General features: G+C 39.7%; 1 protein-coding gene across 9 annotated transcripts in view; it reads left to right on the top strand.

Annotated features, from left to right (window-relative positions):
• The window catches only part of LOC136830582 (innexin inx2-like), a 316,948-nt gene that overhangs the window by 162,235 nt on the left and 149,713 nt on the right, over nucleotides 1–5,000 (top strand). The window contains exon 1 of one of the 9 annotated variants that reach the window (XM_067090118.1): nucleotides 4,728–5,000. This exon is cut by the window's right edge and continues 521 nt beyond it. The exons of the other annotated variants lie outside the window; for them this stretch is intronic. The gene's annotated coding sequence lies outside the window, so the exon portion shown is untranslated. Of the gene's footprint in view, nucleotides 1–4,727 lie in introns of those variants that run through there. 9 annotated transcript variants of the gene reach the window in all.

Here is a 5,000-nt window from a genome sequence, read left to right as displayed (position 1 = left end):
TGTAGAAATAACTAAAGGACTGTGTAATTTGGAAAAATATAGTGATTTAACGAATGAAGAAGTGAACATGGTTATGGGAGTGATTTATGGAAGTATGAAAAAATCAGACACCACAAACGTCCCCAAAAGATTTATGGTTGCTATTAATGAACTGAAAAAGATAAAATATACACATGACAAAAGCAGATAAATCAGGCGCCCTTGTAATTTTAAATAAAAGTGAATATATAGAAAAATGCAAAATCTTTTAGGTGATGATAACACATATAAAGAATTAAATAAGAACCCGATAGACAATGTGAATAGTGGTTTCAATAAGAAAGTGAAAAACCTGTTAAAAGGTAATGAAAGCCTTATAAAGAAGTTGTGTGTGACCTCTCCATCGCTACCATACATGTATGGTACAATAAAAAACTCACAAAGCAAACTTTCCTGCCAGGCCAATTATCAGTTCAGTTGGTTCCGCATCATACAAGCTAGCGAAGTACTTAGTAGATATTCTCAACCCATTAATAGGTACCATCTCAAATGCAAATATCAAGAATAATGTGGACCTGATAAATAAACTAAATAGTGTAGAGATTAATAGTGAATCCAGGCTTGTAAGTTTTGATGTTGTATCACTATTCACTAAGGTGCCAATAGATGATCTGATGGCGTTTTTATCTGAATTGTTAGAGAACACACAGCTGGATATCCCATTTTCTAAAAGTACTTTAATTGAACTGATTAAATTATGTGTAAAAGATTGTAAATTTGAATTTAATGGTAAATTTTACTCACAAAATTTTGGTATGGCAATGGGAAACCCTCTATCCCCAGTGTTAAGTAACTTATATATGGAATTTTTGAAAAGAAGATATTAAACAACATAATCCCACGTAATGTAACATGGTTTAGGTATGTTGACATAATTTGTGTATGGCCAGGAACCAAGATGTAAAAACTTTTTGCTAAGTTAAATCAATTAGTACCATCAATTAAATTCACGATGGAAATGGAAAATGATGGGTGCTTACCGTTTCTGGATGTCCTCATACGAAGAAATAGTAGTGGGTTTAAATATAGTGTGTATAGAAAACCCACTAACATTTCTTCCTATGTGCATTTCTATTCTGGACAAAGCAATAAGGTTAAAAGTCAGTGTTTTCATCTATGTTTTTAAGAGCATTACGGGTATGTAGCCCTGAATATATTGATGATGAAATAGATAAGATTAGGAATGCAGGCAAAAAATTGAAATATCCTGATAGTGTATTAAACAGTGCATATGAAGCGGCAAAAAAGACTTTATATCAAAACCAGAAAGAACCTTACAACACAAAAAATTTGCTTGTTCTGCCTTATAATAATAGTATGAAAGATATCCCTCATCTACTTAAGAATTTTGGTGTTAATGTCGCATTTAAGAACAATACAACAATGAAAATGTACTTATCAAGAACTCCCAGACAATATTAAAGGGTGTGTATATAAAATTCCGTGTAAGTCTTGTGACAACTTTTATATTGGCCAAACCGGGAAAGCACTGGAAAAAGAATTGAACAACATAAGAAATGTGTGAGATATGCACAAGGAACAGTGGTATATTTGTACATGTTAGTGAGAACAATCATGCTATCAACTGGGAAGGGGCAAAAAGGATTGTATATTCTAATAATGCACTGGAAAGGAACATCATTGAATCTAGCTTCATAAAAGAAAGTTACAACCATAATATGAATATCAGTCAAGGGATGTATAAACTTGATCCTTTAATATCAAAAGAAATTTGTAAATTGTTTAAACTTTAAGGTAGGCAGTAGAGATATATGAAAATAGGATTATCATATTTGTAAACACAGTACGAGGGTAGTAAGGTTAATGAGTTTCCAAACTCCGCCTCCATGACACCTGTCAGGTGTGGATCTGAGGTGGGGTATGGTCTGTTTATCAGCAATGTCCCTGAGAGTCTATTGTGATTTTTAGCCAAATGAGTTTTAAAGGCCACTCCTACCTCGACACCGGCCAGAGTGGGTATATGGAGCCTCTAACGGTTGTGTATGTTCGTTAGTACTGTTCTTGTAGTATATATATTTGTGACTTCTCACACTCTGTATCAGTCCTTCGTCAATGGCTTGGAAATAAAGTCGAAACCGGTCAGGACCTACACCCCGTTTCTTATTTTTCACCTGTGGTAATGTGTGATAAATGAATCACGTACAAAAGTGATAATAATCATATATATATATATATATACGAGTATATATACATACATATAAAAGATTCTGCCCTTCGCCTACAAACGATATTAAATTAAAACATTTTATCAACAGCATTCTGAAAAACATCACACAATAACAAAATCAATCAATGAACAAAACATAAACACACAAAATATTTACGATCCATACACACACACACTTTCGTACACTCCTTAGAATCAATAGATTCCGAAGCAGCGTCAAAGATGTTTGCACTCGAGAGCGTCAGGGATGCGCCTTATCTCCCGCATCTGACTTGAGATGGCCATCTCACGTGGATGGTGCTGGCGAAGATCAGACGATCACCAAAGTGGCGTCGTTCGTCATCTCGTTTTCGTGATTAAATCCTTTTTTTTTTCTTCTTCTTCTTCTTTTAGTTTTCTGGTAGAAGAAAACTCGTTGTGTGGGATTCGTCTGTCCGTCCGCGGTTTTTCTGTCCGCGCTCTTTTCTGTCCGCACTTTTTCTGTCCGCACTCTTTTCTGTCCGCAGTTTTTCTGTCCGCACTTTTTCTGTCCACCCTCAGATCTTAAAAACTACTGAGGAGGCTAGAGGGCTGCAAATTGGTATGTTGATCACCCACCCTCCAACCATCAAACATGCCAAATTACAGCCCTCTAGCCTTCTCAGTAATTTCATTTTATTTAAGGTTAAAGTTAGCCATAATCGTGCTTCTGGGCACCACCGGGCCGTGGGTAAAGTTTCATGGGCCGCGGCTCATACAACATTATACTGAGACCACCGAAAGACAGATCTATTTTCGGTGGCCTTGATTATACGCTGTAGGGGCTGTACAGAAAACTCCATTGCACCGAAGAAACTTCGGCGCATTTTTTACTTGTTTTTTTGAAGGGTTTAATTTTGATTTTAATTTTCACGGTTTTTTTTATGGGACTTTTTTTCGTGTTGTTCCAGACTGAACTTTGTAATAGTAATCATTTCTCATTATGGAAAAGGCATAAAAGTTTTTGTACGCGTGTTTGCATATTATAAACCCTGTCCGTTTATGTATGTAAAATTATACATACATGCACACCATATGTATATATGTAAAATTTATCTTTTTATGTATGTACAAGTATACACAAATACACACACGTACACACAAATACACACGCACATACAGAAAGGACTTTAATGCATTCGATTTTGAAATAAGAGGGCTCTCGTCTCGAAAAGTTTATGTGTATTAAAAAAAATTCTATATATAAAGCCGTTCTACTTCTGTATGTAGACACAGTGCACACACACACACGCACACACACACACGCACACACATACACACAAACAGAGAGGACTCTAGGGCATTCGAATTTGAACTAAGAGGGCGCTAGTCTCGAAAATTTTATGTACATTAAAATTATATATATATATATATATATATATATATATATATATATATATATATATATATATATATATATATGTGTGTGTGTGTGTGTGTGTGTGTGTGTGTATCAAGCCATTCTATTTCTGTATGTAGACACACACACACACACACAGAGAGGACTCTAGGGCATTCGATTTTGGATTAAGAGGGCGCTAGTCTCGAAAAATTTTTGTATATTAAAAAATAATCATATACTGTATATATATAAAGCCATTCTATTTCTGATTGTCGAATCAAACACGCACACACACACACACACACACACACATACAGAGAGAGAGAGGACTCTAGGGCATTCGAATTTGAATTAAGAGGAGGAGGCGCGTATCGAGGTCATCGGAAAGAGAGCGCCAAAAAACCACGAAGCCAAGCTACTTCTTCCTCGAACCGCGTCCTCATCCCTGCGTTTGGCCCCGGCATCGACGACACTCTCGCCCTCGATCGAGATAGAGACCTCTCCACCTTCGCCGTCCGTCAGGTAGTGGCGTGGCTCGCTGGTGAACCCGTTTCTCTGGAATTTCTGCTGGAAAGGATGGTCCACGTGGACCGTTTCCAGTGTCCAGAGTTATATTTGTTTTGGGGGAAGCCATAATTCATTGCCTGGTTCCGTAATCCGTGTGATCCACGAAAGCCTTGTCAGATTATACTGGAAAACGTCATAAGTCTGTTTGCCAGGAGGTGGATTCCAGAGGTCCCTTAACCCCTTTCTTTCTTCCCTCCCTCCCTCCCTCCCTTCCAGTGTTTAGACCCTGCCCCCCCGCCCTCCGCGATCGCCGCTGGAAATGATCGATGACGCTTTCGAACGGCGTGTCGTGTCACTCAGCCCATTGTTTTTCAAGTGGCCAGGTTTCATATATTTCACAGGGAGTAGCAGTCTCCAGTGACAACAGTTTAGTGCCATCTTGTGGCGAGATATTGTCTTATGGCCTAATGCGGGAAATTGGTCCCTGTGCCGGAGGTCACTAAGGCTGGTGGGTATTTGGCGAGGGCCTTCCCTAGCCTAACACGCAGCAGGAAGTTCATTGTTTGAAAATATCGACGTGGACAAGAAAGCGACACATGTAGGAAGAGGAGCCACCGCACGCAGTGTGACGGCGGCGGCGATTCCCCTTCAGGTGGTGGAGGCGGTAGGTGGCTCCGAAGAAGGCGTCGTCGCTTCTTCTCGCTCTCCCTCCTCCTCCTCCTCCTCCTCTTCTTATCATTCGCTCCTGACGGGGAGCTGCTCTCCTCGGCCTAGACGTCGTCCGCCCGCGTGGGATGGTACAGGGCGCGGAGGGAAGGACTCCGCCCGCAGCTGACACTGTCGAGGACAGCATCGTCGTCTCCTGCCGAGGACCTGAGGAGGATTTGGCTCCTGCTGGGAGAGGAG

Source organism: Macrobrachium rosenbergii, chromosome 47 (assembly GCF_040412425.1).
Source record: "Macrobrachium rosenbergii isolate ZJJX-2024 chromosome 47, ASM4041242v1, whole genome shotgun sequence".
NCBI classification, from domain to species: domain Eukaryota; kingdom Metazoa; phylum Arthropoda; class Malacostraca; order Decapoda; family Palaemonidae; genus Macrobrachium; species Macrobrachium rosenbergii.
This window is presented reverse-complemented; position numbering and strand designations above follow the sequence as displayed.